This window comes from Chrysemys picta, chromosome 3 (assembly GCF_011386835.1).
Source record: "Chrysemys picta bellii isolate R12L10 chromosome 3, ASM1138683v2, whole genome shotgun sequence".
NCBI classification, from domain to species: domain Eukaryota; kingdom Metazoa; phylum Chordata; order Testudines; family Emydidae; genus Chrysemys; species Chrysemys picta.
In genome coordinates, this window is record NC_088793.1 from 97,768,806 (window position 1) to 97,785,714 (window position 16,909).

A 16,909-nucleotide genomic window follows, 5' to 3' on the forward strand; every position below is an offset into this window, starting at 1 on the left:
GTGGGGAAGCTACCAGTGTGACTGCCCGCATTTAGCTAGGCAAGAAACAGAGAGAACTTCAGATTCCACTAGTGCCAGTAGTTGAACCATTGTGATAATAAATATTTGGTTACTTATTTTAAAAATGGAGGAATTGCCTGGCAGCTCAATATTTCTTGCAGAACAATAATAATAATAATTAATAATAAACATCAATGTATGGCACCTGAAAGTGTCTGATCAATGCCTTAACGAAACATAACGGAAACATAAATTACATACAGCAACAAGTCCAAACATATGTCCAAAGAGGAAATAAAGAAACTGGAAACCCAGGTATCCATACAACAATAAATGCACTAAGTTAAATATAACATTAGGCCATACCCTCAGATGGTGTATATTGATACAACTGAAGCCCATGGAGCTATGCTGATACACACCAGAATCTAAGCCAGTGCACACAAAACAGACACATTGTAAGAGGGAAACAACAAAGTCTTACATGGAAAGAAGTCACAGGTTTACTTCAAGCTATACACTTCAAGAGATACAGACCCTTGATGGTAAAGGCTCTGCCTCCCATCCTCTTCTCTCCAGATTATACTGTGGGATTTCCATTGAGTTCAGTTGTCAGGACAGTTAGGATAACAGGAATTTCCTCAGGCAGACTAGTTCTATACTACTTAAGGCTTAAATACTAGTTGAAAAGCCTCATTGAACACACAGGCAGCCAGTCCAGGTGGTAAAGCTTGGGCAGCACTGACTCTCATGGGTGAAATCCTTGAAAAGTTGCACTGCTGTATTCGGCACTAGCCACAATCTACAAGTGACTTGACTTGATTATGGTGTATCAGTATCTTCATGGGGAGAAAATATTGGGGCAATAAAAAGTTCTTCAATCTACCAGAGAAAATCAGAACAAGAACCTATGGCTGAAAGCTGAAGCCCAACAAATTCAATTTAGAAATAAGGCATATATTTTTAACAGTGAGGGTGATTAACCACTGGAACAAACTCCCAAGGATGAAGTGGATTCTCCATCTCTTGATGTCTTCAGAGCAAGTCTGGATACCTTTCTGGAAAATATGCTTCAGCCAAACACAAGTTATTGGGCTCAATACAGTGCTATCTAGAGGAAATTCTGTGACTGGTAATATGCAGGAGCTCAGAGAAGAAGACTTAGTGGTCCCTTCTGGCCTTAAAATCTATGAATTTATGAGTGCTTTCCAAGAGCAATCCCAAATAGAGCACATTACAGTAGTCCAGCCTAGAGGCCAAAAGGTACATATCACTGTAACATATTGTGAGTCTAGGAGAAAAAGCAGGTACTTCTGAATATTTCAGTGCATGCGTGTGTGTGTGCGCATGAGAATAGAGTTACTTTTAATGAAACCTAAGTCAGTAAGCATTGTCATAAGTTGGCAAGGGCAAATCCCATCAACAGATAAAGCAGCCACCAAACAAGTGAGAATCTTCAGATATTTCTCCGCAGTCAACAGTAATACAGGATAGTATCTCTCACCTGTCCAATCTGAGCTTTAGTTAGCTGTTCCTGATTCACTCCTGCAGTCATAGTCAGGCAGCTGGACAGCAAAGCATTAAGTCAGCATAATTGGATTGGGCTGGGTATAAACATCAGACTGATAGCTCAGTCCATATTCAGAGTCATCTCAGATGCCATCCAATAGAAGATCTATTAAATGGCCTTTATTTCTGTTTTGGAAGAATGTTTCTTGTCTATTGTCCCAACAGTGCCCAAAAAACTAGTTCATAGCCAGTTATTTCCAGTATGCACTATGCTGGAAAGGGGACCAACCCATTAAATAACCTGGGGGTACAAAGGTGCTCTAGACTTACATAATGCAGCAACGGCTACTTTGAGTCTCCAGGTGAAGGGGAGTGGTAGAGACAATCCAAAAAGTATCTGATAGTTTTAAGATGAGTTTGATCTAAAATTAGCCTTCCCTCAGCACACCTATTATGCAGGTGTTTTGGAACACCTTGCAGGAGGGAAGATAATAATTAGGAAGCTAATATGTCTGTAAAGCTCACAGTGCCAAACTAGAATATGTACTCCACTTAGTGCTTATAATAGTGCTTTACTTTTCCAAAGTACTGTTCTTGGGAGGTAAGAGAAAGATATTCGGGCAGGAGGAGAAATATAAATTCCAAGTTAACCATGATAGTATTTTATTGATGCACCGTTACTTCGGCCACATAGTTAACTCCTAGTTTGATTTGTCTTGCATTTGGTGTTGAGTAGGATGATATTATACAGCAATACCTGGGACAGGGCTGAGCAACAAACATTGCTAAAATTCAGGCGGGTTCAGAGGAGAGAGGTAGTGCACAGACCCATATCCACAAATAGCTTCTGAATTGAAGCCCTGCTGTGCACATGATGGAACTTTTGTATTCTCCTTTCTGGTGTTCTGCAAAACCAATATGGAATCTATATTATTAACTGGTATGGTACTCCTGATGCCTGCAGTTACACAAAGTGGATTGTCGCTGTCCATCATAATATTGTGTAACAATAATCTTTACCTTCTCAGCACTACTAACCCCAAACATTCGTAACTCATGACTGAGGCCTCAAAAATCATGAGATTGGCTTAAAAATAATAAATGCCAGGTTCTTTGTGTTTGCCTTCTGGTTCTTGAGCCTTTAGAGTACATGTTTTCAAGTTTTTGTCTGCAACCCTAAGGGCTAGAAAATTACTTAAAAAGAAAAAAGAAATCTGCGCTTCTGACTTTAATCACATGAGTGCAGGAGCTGGGGTTTTATGGAAAACACCAAATATCACAAGACATGTTAAAATTGCAACAGCTGGCAACATGGCCTTCTTAGAAGACGAGAAAGGAAAAAAAACTATAAATCAGCACAAGCACATTAGATGCCGTTTAGCTGTTTACTGTTAGAATGAGAACTGGAATTCAGGGAAACCATCGCTCTTTATTGAAATAAAATAATGAACTTAATAGACACAGGTAAGGGACAGAAGGAAGGTGCATGGTTCTTTCCACGTTTGGAATTATCAAGACCTTAATGTCTCAGGAATTCACTTGCATAATTTACTTGTATAATATTTACTGTTTCTTGATTAACCTCCATGCCCAGCAGTTACACATACATGACATTTTGACACAATATGATACCCTGGTAACTTATAGGCAAAGCACTATAAATCAATTCTGAAGAACTTGACAATTAATTCAAGGAGGCCAAATCAAGCATTCTTTCAGCAACCAAGTCTTGCAAAGAAGTCAATGGGAATTTTGGGTACATAAGGATTGGGCCCAACATGCGTAATGTCCAGCATTCCAATGCTGATATATTCATGTTCACAAACAGACTGAAGACTTTTTACCTCCAAGATCTGAGTTCAAGATTCTGTTGATTATTTCACTCAAAATCTAAAACTGTTTAAGAAGGTGGGATCACTGTAACTGCTTCAGATGCTATATGCTATTATGTAGGGTTACCATACGTCCGGATTTCCCCGGACATGTCCTCCTTTTGTGTGCTAAAAATAGCGTCCGGGGGGAATTTGTAAAGCACTCACAATGTCCGGGATTAGCAGAGAGTGGCTGGGAGGGCTGCAGGGAAGTCCCGGGCTGGACTCAGGAGCAGCTGTAGAGGAGCCGGATCCGCCCTGCATTCTGAGCCAGCAGCAGCCTTGCAGCCCAGTCCAGCAACACTGTGCAGGGCCAGACCGGGTTTTGTTGTGCAGGGCCAGACCGGGTTTTGTTGTGCAGGGGAGCTCAGCCACGTGTCCGGCTCGGCTGCACAGAGCCCAACACTCTGTTCTGAGCAGCAGGGTAAGGAGGTCAGGGGGCAGGAAGGTTCTGGAGGTGGAGGTCAAGAAACGGGGGGGGCTTTTTGGGGGGAGTGGAAAAAGTTTTGGGCAGTCAGGGTACAGGTAGGGGGTAGGGTCCTGGGGGGCAGTTGGGGGGGGTCTTAGGAGGGGGCAGTTAGGGGACAAGGAGCGGGGGGGGGTAGGGGGCTGGGAGTTCTGGGGGGGAGCTGTCAGGGGGCAGGAGTGGAGAGAGGGATCGGAGCAGTCAGGGGACAGGGAGCAGAGGGGTTTAGATGGGTTGGGAGTTCTGGGGGGGGCTGTCAGGGGGCAGGAGTGCGGAGAGGGATCGGAGCAGTCAGGGGACAGGGAGCAGAGGGGTTTAGATGGGTTGGGAGTTCTGGGGGGGGGGCTGTCAGTGGGTGGGGAGTGGTTGGATGGGGCGTGGGAGTCCCAGGGGTCTGTCTGGGGGTGGGGGTGTGGATAAAGGTTGGGGCAGTCAGGGGACAAGAGGCAGGGAGGCTTAGATAGTCCTGGGGGGCAGTTAGGGGCAGGGGTCCCAGGAGGGGGTAGTCAGGGGACAAGGAACGGGGGGAGGGTTGGGAGGTCGGGGGGGGCGGGAAGTGGGAGGGGCAGGGGCGGGGCTAGGGCGGGGCTCCTCCTGTCCTCTTTTTTGCTCGCTGAAATATGGTAACCCTATATTATGTCTGGAGAAACACAGATCTCTGAATTCTGTGCTTTTGGCTGGAAAATGAATGACAATCTTAGTTTCAAATATTTAAAATCTATTTGTAATTTTAGGCTGAGAATTGTCCAAGCTGCCTAATGCAGTGCCCCCTTCCCCCCGCCCCCGTAATTGAATCTATCTGCATCCCTCAGGAGCCACAGTTGGGAGCCAAGCAGGTTGATATCAGGAGCTGGGAGAGGAGCTGTGGTCAGGGCCGGGAGCTGGGCAAAAGCAGAGCTGAGGGCAGAGTGGGGCTTTCTCCCTTCCTCCCATGGGGGCTGGCCCGGGTCCCTCAATGTTCCTCTATGCCCTAGGGCATCCAAACCCAAGCCTCAAAGTCTCTACAGGCATATTCTGTTTGTGACTTGAGACCTCCAGCAACTGAAAGCAGCTGTACACTAAGCCTAGGGTTTATAGCTGCTGTGTGTGGGTGGTGCAGTGCCAAGTGGCTGCAAGCATACTGGTGAATCTGAACAAAGAATTAATCAGATATTCTAAGCCTGTGTGGGAATTCAAGGAAAGAGTGAAAAAGTCTCACTGTGGGAAAGGATCTGTGGGAGAACTTCAGCGGCAGAGATTGCAGAGTTTGCTCAGCATAAAGTCAGCAGTTACTATTATCCCTGTACCTATACAGGGGAATATTTGATTCCCTCCCGTACAGTCACTGTGAAAATCAAATGTGAAGCTGCTACCCTTCTCCCTTGGAAGGCCAAGAGTGAAAAACAAAAGTGCTGGTTTGGTCCACTAGAGTCAGCTTGCAAGGAGGCTTGGGGCCAGCCTATGGAATAGACTGCAAAGAGTTGTTGAAGCCTTTTTCATACTATTAGGAGCAGACGTGGTTCTGGGGCCTTAGTCCTTAAAACGGGAGGAAACAAGGTGGGATGTATTCCCTGCCATGCTAACAATATGGCGTGAAAGCTGCATAGTGGGGAGACACCAACTCATCAGAGCATCACTCTGGCTAGGTAAAGGTGTCACAAAGACATTAGAGAGAGGATAAGTGCTTCTCTTTTCAGTGCAAAGTGTTAAATAACTGGTATGTCTATTGTGTACCATCTCTGATGGCTATTATGCCACCATGACAGCTGCACGTTAATATGACAGGGTCACCAAAGTGTCACTGAATACCACTCCTGGGGTTTGGAGAAGTGCTGGGAGTGAAATAAGAACCGAAGCTGCCAAACAGAACTGCTGCAACATGATACAAGAACATTCCCTCCCTGGTCTGGGAAGTCTGTTTCCTTTTTGATCAGCTACCCAAAAAAGTTCAAACAAATATAGAAAGGGTATGATGTGAGACGCTGATATTAAACAGTGATGATAAATACTGAGAAATAAAATTGTGTGTGATACCGATTTATGATGTCAGGCCACCACAGGAAAAAAAGTGGCAAGAAAAGCCTTTTTCAGTATTGTGTTTGGGTAACCACATAAAATGAACTACACCAAATTGCAAACTGAAAGCACTTGCTGCTCCTCTGAAATCACAATCTCCCTAATCTTTCCAGCCTCTCTGTAATGACCCATGAATAATGCAGCCATTGTCACTACAGGCACAAGTTAGAAGGATGAACAAACTCCCGCCAGGCATTCTATCTTCATTTCATTGCCAGCGTATCAAATGTCAGAGCCCCAACTGAGCCACACTGAAGCCACTTAAATGAATGATATGGGAACTGGGTATAACAGGGTGTTAAAAAGAGTGCATCTACCCTAAGGGACAAATTGCAGCAGTTATTTGCTATGCTCATTGGGGGCTGAATGGAACTAAATGGCCTCTATGGGAGCACGAGGAGGTGAGGTGTCTCAGGAAAGCAAAATGGCCTCTGGGAACTCTGTAGCAGATAATGGGGAGACCCTGCTGCACCACCACTTTGGAGCCACAAGTCCTAGGGCTTGCTAGTACACATTGGGGTTTAGGCCATTGGCATAGCTACACCATGGAGCTTCTTTTTACAGGCTTCACCAGGACATCCCCCTAGTGTAGATACTCTGTCCCTGGTGTAAAAAAATGACTTGCACCATTTTCAAACTCCAGTTTAGCTTCGCTTATATAAACCCATCCCCAGAGTATACAAGCAGCCCACCATGGTAGCATTCAATTTCAGAAAGGAAAACTACACAAAAATGAGGACGTTACTTAATCAGAAATTAAAAGGTACAGAGTCAAAAGTGAAATCCCTGCAAGCTACACAGAAACTTTTAAAAGACACCATAAAAGAGGCTCAACTTAAATTTATACCCCAAATTTAAAAATACAGTAAGAGAACCAAAAAAAGTGCCACTGTGGCTAAACAACAAAGTACAAGAAGCTATGAGTGGCAAAAAGGCATCATTTAAAAAGTGGAAGTTAAATTCTAGTGAGGAAAATAGAAAGGCACATAAACTCTGGCAAATGTAAAAATACAATTAGGAAGGCCAAAAAAATTTTTTTGAAGAACATATAGCCAAAGACAAAAAATAATAGCAACATTTTTTTTAAGTACATCAGAAACAGGAAGCCTGCTAAACAACCAGTGGGGCCATTGGATGATCAAGATGCTAAAGGAACACTCAAGGACAATAAGGCCATTGCGGAGAAACTAAATGAATTCTTTGCATCGGTCTTCATGGTTGGGGATGTGAGGGAGATTCCCAAACCCCGAACCGTTCTTTTTAGGTGACAAATCTGAGGAACAGTCCCAGATTGAGGTGTGTTTAGAGGAAACTTTGGAACAAATTGGTAAACTAAACAGTAACAAGTCACCAGGACCAGATGGCATTCACCCAAGAGTTCTGAAGGAACTCAAATGTGAAACTGCAGGACTACTAACTGTGGTATGTAACCTATCATTTAAATCAGCTTCTGTACCAGATGACTGGAGGATAGCTAATGTGATGCCAAGTTTTAAAAAAGGCTTCAGAGGTGATCCCGGCAATCACAGGCTGGTTAGCTTAACTTCAGTAAAGGGCAAAATGGTTGAAATTATAGTAAAGAACAGAATTATCAGACACATGGATGAACATGATTTGTTGGGGAAGAGTCAACATGATTTTTGCAAAGGGAAATTGTGCCTCACCAATCTACTAAAATTCTTTGAGGGGGTCAACAAGTATGTGGAAAAGGGTGATCCAGTGGATATAGTGTACTTGGATTTTCAGAAAACCGTTGACAACATATTCATAAATGATCTGGAAAAAGGGGTAAACAGTGAGGTGGCAAAATTTGCAGATGATACAAAACTACACAAGATAGTTAAATCCAAAGCAGATTGTGAAGAGTTACAAAGGGATCTCACAAAACTGGGTGACTGGGCAACAAAATGGTAGATGAAATTCAATGTTGATAAATGCAAAATAATGCACATTGGAAAACATAATCCCAACTATACATATAAAATAATGGGGTCTAAATTAGCTATTACCATTCAAGAAAGAGATATTGAAGTCATTGTGGATTGTTCTCTGAAAACATCCACTCAATGTGCAGCAGCAGTCAAAAAATATAGCAGAATGTTGGGAATCATTAAGAAAGGGATAGATAATAAGACAGAAAATATCATATTGCCTCATTATAAATCCATGGTACGCCCACATCTTGAACACTTCATGTAGATGTGGTCACCTCATCTCAAAAAAGATATATTGGAATTGGAAAAGGTACAGAAAAGGGCAACAAAAATTATTAGAGAATATGGAACAGCTTCCATATGAGGAGAGATTAAAAAGACTGGGAATTTTCAGCTTGAAAAAAGAGACGATTAAGGGGGGATATGATAGAGGTCTATAAAATCATGACGGGTGTGGAGAAAGTAAATAAGGAAGTGTTATTTACTCCTCATAACACAAGAACTGGGGGTCATCAAATGAAATTAGTAGGCAGCAAATTTAAAACAAACAAAAGGAAGTCTTTCTTCACACAACACACAGTCAACCTGTGGAACTCTTTGCCAGAGAATGTTGTGAAGGCCAAGACTATAACAGGGTTCAAAAAAGAGCTAGATAAATTCATGAAGGATAGGTCCATCAATGGCTTTTAGCCAGGATGGGCAGGGATGTTGACCGTAGCCTCTGTTTGCCAGAAGCTGGGAATGGGCAACGGGATGGATCACTTGATGATTACCTATTCTCTTCATTCCCTCTGGGGCACCTGGCATTGGCCACTGTTGGAAGACGGGATGCTGGGCTAGACCTTTGGTCTGACCCTGTATGGCCATTCTTATGTTCTAAACATCCGTGTTCTGCCTCCAGTGCTACATGCATGCATTTTATAGTAGCTGAGGATCACTACATCTGTATATGTAATGAGTAGATTTGCATTTTCAGGAATCTCAAAATATGGATGCTGCAGGTATCACAATCATGATTTTGCTGGAGATGCCATGACAGAGGAGAAACAGATTACTTGCATTAGGGCATTCCTACACAACCATTTTGTTTGCTAAAATTCAGTCAGATCAAGATGCTATTGCTCAGTGTATTCTTTTACCAGGAATGGGAATGGGGAGGAAGGGAAAGACTGAGACAAGGGTTTGTTTGGATCAAAGGAAAAGTCATTCAAATTCTCAAGTTTCACAGAGTTTTATATCAAGATGAGGAAAATTGACAATTTTTGTGTGATTTTGATGCAAAACCATAAATCTACCTGAGTTCACTCAAAAAACAGGCCCAGGCATAGGTTTACTCTTTGAGAACTGATCTGAGTTTAGAGTTTGTGCCAATACATACGACCAAGTAGGTTTGTGCCAAGTTTTTGTACAGCTCCCGTTTTGACAATTATTCCATTGATTTCAACGGCACGTAGCGTAAAGAGACAGAGCAGGGGTGACATAGGGGTCTAATGACAAAATCTTAGTAAAGGTTTCCACAGTCTCATAAGGACCGATTCTCATTTAAATTAATGTCCCTTTACACTTCTGTAGCCGTGTAAATGAGCATTGGACTCACAAATTTCAAGATAATTAAAAAAAAAAAAAACAGTAACAGGGTTTGGCTATTAAAGAAAGCTTTTCTGAGTGCTAGCATCAAGTTCAGCAGTAAAATATTAATGCTGTGATGATTTCCTTTTTTAAAAAGCCAAATCCAAGACTGCATAATAGTGTAGCTTGAATATCAACCATGCAATCCATCAGCTGCAAATGCTCTGTATGCTTTTGTTATTATGTTGTTGGTTTGATAAAAATATGTATTTGCATGAAACTGTAAATTTGGGTGCTCTTGGATAGCTGAGCAGTTCAATTCAGTCAAAGTAATGAAATGTTGTGGGCAAATTACTTTGAAATAACTCAATACATTCCCAAACTCCTGTGAGATGCTGATAGAATGGTTTGAATGCACAGGCAGCAAAAATAAGCAGCACTGAATTTAAGGTGACAGGAAATGAATAGGTTATTGGAGCCTAAATGGGCAAGACAGTCTGAAATGTTTCTCATCTCAGTAAGTAACTAGAGTCGAGTTAATACTGCAAAAAATATCCATGAGTATTTGCTTGAATTTAAAAATGGATTAACTCCAACCATGCTCCTGCCACTTTAGGGTTCACTTTTCAAGAGCATTCAACTGATGGAGTTTTACTTGCAAGCATACTTATGAAAAGAGAATGTGAAGCTTTCACCCTTTAGTGTTCATGCTGGAAGTGATATATGGGATGGTAGATGGCTTGGCACAACACCAGGACAAGGCTCCCAAAAGCCCCACCAGAATCCTGAAACAGAGGCAATTAAACAAACTGTTCAAAGATCTGACCACTTTCCTCATGAAACTAAGGCAGAAATTCAGCTATGGCTTCCCCTGTCTGAAAAAGAGGAGTAACCTGTTGGCTGGATCCCCAGGCCTGTCAGAGCAGCGCTTTCTACTACCTTCCCCTCCCCATGATCCTGAGGTCTGTGGGAGGAGCTCCTGGCACTGGTCAGAGCAGCCTCAGGGCTGCTCTAACTTGCACTAAGAACAGGGCCGACTCCAGGCACCAGCTTGGCAAGCAGGTGCTTGGGGCGGCCACTAAAGAAAGGGGCGGCAGGTCCAGCTATTCGGCGGCAATTCGGCGGATGGTCCCTCACTCCCGCTCGGAGCGAAGAACCTCCCGCCGAAGTGCCGCCGCAGATCACAATCACGGCTTTTGTTGTTATTGTTGTTTTTTGTTTTTTGGCTGCTTGGGGCGGGCAAAACCCTGGAGCCGGCCCTGACTAAGAATCTTCAGTTAGCCACTCCACCAATCAGAACAGCTGAAGCACATTCCTCCTCCTCTCACCCCATGCCATCCCATCATACCCTCGACATCCCATCCTTAATGCCAGCTAAGGAATCTTCCATACTAGGAGGACCAAAGACGATATCTAATTAAAAATGGAACAATTTATAGCTATGGCTGCACCTTGTTTTTAAAGTTGATGCATGCCAGGGGCTACATTTTAGGACTTCACAAACAACATCTGACACACGGACCACATTTCTCTGCCCTGTAGGTTGAAGTCATGGATTGCTGTATGGATATACCCGCTGCTGTATGTGTTAGTAAAACAAAAATGTCTCCATCTAACCACACAAAAGGGTGTATTTTTGAGACTAAGTTTTCTTGCACCCAAGATTCCTAAAAGAGTTGGCAAAGGAGACCTTTGGCTTTCTAATGTTAATTTTTAATAAATCTTGTAAGACTGAGGAAATTTGAGAAGACAGGAAGAGTGTTACTGTTGTGCCAATATTCAGAAAGGGCAAGAACCATGACCCCGGTAACTACAGGATGGTTAACCTGACATCAATGTCAGGCAAAATAATGGATACGCTGATATACGATCAACTGATAAAGAATTAAAAGGGCAGGAATATAATTAATGCCAGAAAACATAGCTTTATGGAAAATAGGTCTTGTCAAATAAACCTGTTTTCATTCCTTCATGATATTATAAATTTGGTTGATAAAGGTAACTGTGTAGTTGTAATATACTTAGTCTTTTGTAAGGCATTTGATTTAGTACCACCCAACATTCTGATTAGAAAATTAACACTATACAATATAAATAAAGCATACGTTAAATGGATTAAGAATTGGCTAACTTACAGATCTCAAAAAGTTGTGGCTCAATGGGGAATAGTCACTGAATCAGGGATGGACGGGTTTCTAGTAGGATCCTGCAGGGATCAGTCCTAGGCCCAACACTGTTCAACATTTTCATCAATGATCTGGAAATAAAATATTAAAATCACTACTGATAAAATTTGAGGATAATACAAAGATTAGCAGAGTGGTAAATAATGATCTGGATCACTTGGTAAGCTGAGTTTTAATACAGCCAAATACAAAGTTATACATGTAGGCACAAGGAATGCAGGCCATGCCTACAGAATGGAAAGCAGTGACTCTGAAAAGGATTTAGAAATCACAGCGGATAAACAATTGCACTCCCATCGCACAGTGCGATACTGTGTCAAAAAGACCTAATGTGATCCTTGGATGTAGACGTCGGAGTAGTGAGTAGGAGTACGGAGGTGATTCTGTACATGACATTGATGAGATCAATACTGCAATACTGCATCCAGTTCTGGTGTGCACATTTTAAGAAGGAAGTTGAAAAACTGGAGTGAGTGCAGAAAAGAGCCAGAGAAATGATTTGAGACTGGAAAAAATGCCTTACAATGAGAGACATAAGGAGTGCAATCTTTTTAGCTCATCCAAAAAGATTAAGAGATGACTTGATCATAGGGTGTATGTACTTTCATAAGGAGAAAATGCTGAATACTAAAAGGATCTTTAATCTAGTAGAGCAAGACATAACAACAACCATTTTTTAACAGTGAGAGTGATTAACTATTGGAATAAACGATCAAGTGACTTTTTCTTGATATCTTCAGATCAAGACTCGATGCCACACTGGAAGATATGCTTTAGCCAAACGCTACTTATTGGGCTCAATACTGAGGAAACTGGCTGAAATTTAATGGCCTGTGTTTTGATGATCTAAACTCTATGAATCTATTAAATAAATCTCAGGACCGTTACCAATAGCTTTAGCAATAGTTGCACAGGAATCAGGTCCTGGGACAAATATTCAATCAGAACAAATGCTTGTCTTTGGCCTGTTTCAGTGCATACAAAGTCATGTAGGGACACAAGTGGGGGTATGTTCTGGGAACAAAATGATATTTGTGGGCATACTTGCATGTTCATAGAAACTGACCTGCTTGCCCTATGCTCAGCACGGGAAGGCTATGAAGACTCTCCTCACTTTTAGCCATCAGTCCTTAAATATGAGTTATGAAATGGTTTTCGGCCTTAGGACACAATTGGTGCCGGCTGACTGTCTTTCAGTTCTGCAGCAAAAGGCTGCACTCAATGCAGTAAAAACATCTGCTTCTAACATTATTATTCATGACAAAAGGTATCCCAAGAAGCCTATTATGTACTTTTTTGGAATTTAAATAAGTTTATCATTTAGATTGTCAAGAATCAGAAATGTGTGAGGGAGACAAAGTATGGGGAAAGAGACAAGAGAGGAAGAGGAGGAAAACAAAAGACATAAATTAAAGATATGGAATTTTTTAAAGCAAGTGTTAGCCCCAAAATACACAGAGATTCTACTCGAGGGTCCTTGGGACATTGCATCATGGCTTGTTATATCACCATCACTCCTTGACGGATTTACAGCCTTATTAGGTATACCTAGAGGGAGACAGTGCACCTTATATGATGTATTTATATTTCTGTATGTCATAATATTACTAATACACCCTAGACGATTTGTTTCAGGGAGCTATTGTACTCTGAGTGGTTAATGCTACTTGGCATTTATCCATGTGCTGTATAATGCCAAATCACAGATGTCTGACTGGATAAATCACCTGATTTTAAGTACAGATGTCATTTACTATAGAGGTGTTACATCTGTAAACTTTGTGACTTGTCTTGGCTGAGCTTTCAGTAGAGGGAAAGCAGAGGCTGCAGAGTGATCTTATGCCTAAGTGAGAGAAAATCACACAGAGAATGGCCCCAACAAGACCTAAGTAAAAGTGCCAGCAAATCTTAGGTGTGACTACCATGTACCTGGCTAGCAGGTATTGTCAGATACTGATGTTACCAGGTGACCAGGAGAAAACGGGCTTCATCATACTGCTGGGAGTTGGGAATCCTGGGAGGGCGGTGCCCAGACTTACCCCTATCCATCAAATCCTTTATGGGGGGGAGGAAATGGGGGAAAGCCTCGGCACTGCCCCACACTCAGGTAAAGAGAACGGGCCAGACCCCTTAGTTGGTGTAAGTCATCGACTTCAAGGGAGAGGCACCAATTTATACCAGCTGAGACTTTGGGCAGAGATAGTCTGTGATTGCTTTAGGGGTCTTTAGATAGTTGTTGAATGTTGTTTAGGTTTGGCAGAGCTAGAGATGGATGAATGAATGAGGAAACCTTAAAGTGTAGTATCTATGCTATAGAAAAGCCCCGCATATTAGAGGAGTGAATTAGTGTGGCAGACAGAGGTGGCAGCTGGCATTATGGGGCAAAGGAGTAAAACATGGCGTGAAGAGTGCTAAGGTGAGTATGGAGCATGTGATTATTTTGTGGAATGCCCATTGTAATATAAATGTTACCAAGAAAACGATGACATAGCCATTAAGAGAGGAAAGGAGCAGTTTCAGGTGTGAGGAACACAGACATGCAGTACAACTCCCAGAGTGCCTCCAAACTAGTCCCATGTCCCCTGCCCACAGGCGAGGCCTGTTTTTATACATTTGCCCAGCAGAGCACACAAACCTCTGTGCCACATCTCAGGGCAGACTATCAAAAAAGCAGGGCAGAGACCCCAAACTGGGGGTATGTTCTATAACTAGATTTCACCAACCCAGTAACAAGTGTGAACTGCTGAAGCACTATAAGAGTTTTACCATGGAGTCACAGACAGTCCTCTGGGGCATTCCAGACTCTATCTTGCCACCTAGGCAAGCTGGACTTGGTGATAGTTGGTTGCCACACACCAAAGATTACAAAAGATTCAGGTTGCTTCCAGTCCCAAGGGACCCGTCACTTATCCTAGGTGAATTTGTATCTCAGATCTCACACCAAAGACAATACTTGTAGCCAATCCTACGGTAAACCAACTAAGGATATATTAACTAGGAAAAAGAAATGAGAGAGTTATTTACAGGTTAAAGCAGGCAAACATGTATACACAAATGAGTTACACTCTATGGTTCCAAAATGTCAGAGTTGTAGCAATCTGTTAACACTGAATGTCTTTTAGGGCTAACCCAGTTTGACCCAAGGGATCTCTGCTTCTCTTTCCTAGATCCAACCCTGAGAGACTCCAAACGGCAAAGAGATGAAAAAAATTCATATCAGCTATCTTTATTTCCTTCTTCCAGAATTCAAGCTGATGGGACAAGCCCTTTGCTAATTGCCCCTGCAAAGGCTACGTGCAAAAGTCTTTGTAATATGACATCCCACAATGGCCCATTTAGTTTTGATAGTCCTTCCTGATGGGCAAGAGAAAATACCATTCATAAGGATTTAGCATTTAGCAGTAGGCAAAGTTTTTTCTTGTTTGGTGAGTTATATATAGGGCCCTACCAAATTCACGACCAAGAAAAATGCGTCACGGACCGTGAAATCTGGTCTCCTGCTGTGAAATCTGGTCTTGTGTGTACTTCTACCCTACACTATACAGATTTCAGGGGGGAAACCAGTGTTCCTCAAATTGGGGGTCCTAACCCAAAAGGGAGTTGCAGGGGATCACAAGATTATTTAAGGGAGGTCATGGTATTGCCACCTTTACTTCTGCGCTGACTTCAGAGCTGGGCAGCGGGAGAGCAGCGGCGGTTGGCCGGGCGCCCAGCTCTGAAGGCAGCGCCCTGCCAGCAGCAGCAGTGCAGTAATAAGGGTAGCAATACCTTGCAGCCCTCCCTCTCACAACTCCATTTTGGGTCAGGACTCCTACAATTACAACACTGAAATTTTAGATTTAAAATCGCTGAAATCATGAAATTTACGATTTTTAAAATCCTATGACTGTGAAATTGACCAAAATGGACCGTGAATTTGGAAGGGCCCTAGTTATGTAGTTCAGAACAAATGTTTTACAGGTATATAGCAAACACTTACGTGTTATCTTATAGCATGAGATACAGACCGTATAAGTAGGATTAATACATGTAGCAACTTACAAGCATTTCACAAAGTCTAAACATATTGTTGTAATTCCAATACCCATCTTAACCATACTAACACACAGGAGAGCTGGATTGGTTTCCAGGAATGAATTTGCCAGTGCTCGGCTGAGGCCTAAAGCCTTGGCAAGAGCTGGCACCTGGTCTGCCACCATCACACCTCCCTTGTCAAGATAACTCTTTTCTTCAAGGTCATTTTCTTTAGACAAATTAAATGTCAGCTGCCACTGGTCTATATTAGAGAGACAAGGTGGGTGAGGTAATATCTTTTATTGGACCAACTTCTATTTGTGAGAGAGAGACAAGCTTTCAAGCTCCACAGAGAGCTCTTCTTCAGGTCTGGGAAAGATACCAGGAGTGTCCCAGCTAAAAACAAGATCAAAAAGATAGTTTAGCATAAATAAGGACCGTTCAAGGTGAAGTGGCCCGTTGTCATAGGCCAAAAAGGGTGGTTAGTGGGCAACCCACTAATATATCTGTTTTGGTCTAATCTATACTTGTTTGGCTTTTTTTCCATGCCCCAAACAAATATGTTTACAGTCTTCCTGTTGACTGCAGGAGTGAACTAGAGCAATATTCCCGGAGGTGTAATGAAAAACAATCTAACATGGAAACCTGATTTTATCAGCGTCCCGTCCCATTCCCCCCCCACACACACACACTTCCTTCCATCCTCATTTTAACCATATTCCCATTGCCTGTTCTTTCCAAGGTGTATTACTCCCAGCTCTAAAAAGTATGCAATGATAGTTCTGTTATAATTTGCATGCCTAGCAAAGCAATATTGTACATACTGGCTGGGATGGCAAGATTAGGGACAGATTTTGGTACTTAACCTGCAACAGAGCTGTATTCATGATGGGACATGTTCTTCCTGCTCAAGGAAGTTTGTCTTTCCTCCTGCGTAATCCAGGAGGTGGGAGAAGGAAATCCCCTGCTTTCTCTTTTCAACAATGTGATACTAACAACATGTAACACAGCTAAAAATCTAACCAGGAATAAAGAGATGAAATTAAGAAAAGAGAAATTCAGGCTGAAAGTTAAGAAAAACTTCCTGACAGTCAGATCTGTCATTCCAGGGAACAGTCTCCCAAGTAGAGCCCATCCTGGAATTCTGATCTAAAAATGTTACTTTGGGGGATTGGGATCAGAAACACCAGATCCATCTTCCAGATTTAACGACAATCAATTTAAAAACCTGGAAAAGGACAAGTTTCACCTCTAGAATTCAGAAAAAGAAAAAGACCCCACTCAGGCCCTCTCTCACCCTCATTC

General features: G+C 42.4%; 1 protein-coding gene across 1 annotated transcript in view; it reads right to left on the reverse strand.

Annotated features, from left to right (window-relative positions):
* Nucleotides 1-16,909, reverse strand: part of ECHDC1 (ethylmalonyl-CoA decarboxylase 1) — a 92,485-nt gene that overhangs the window by 73,094 nt on the left and 2,482 nt on the right. The window contains exon 2 of the mRNA XM_065588538.1: nt 11,540-11,661. The gene's annotated coding sequence lies outside the window, so the exon portion shown is untranslated. The remainder of the gene's footprint in view (nt 1-11,539; nt 11,662-16,909) is intronic.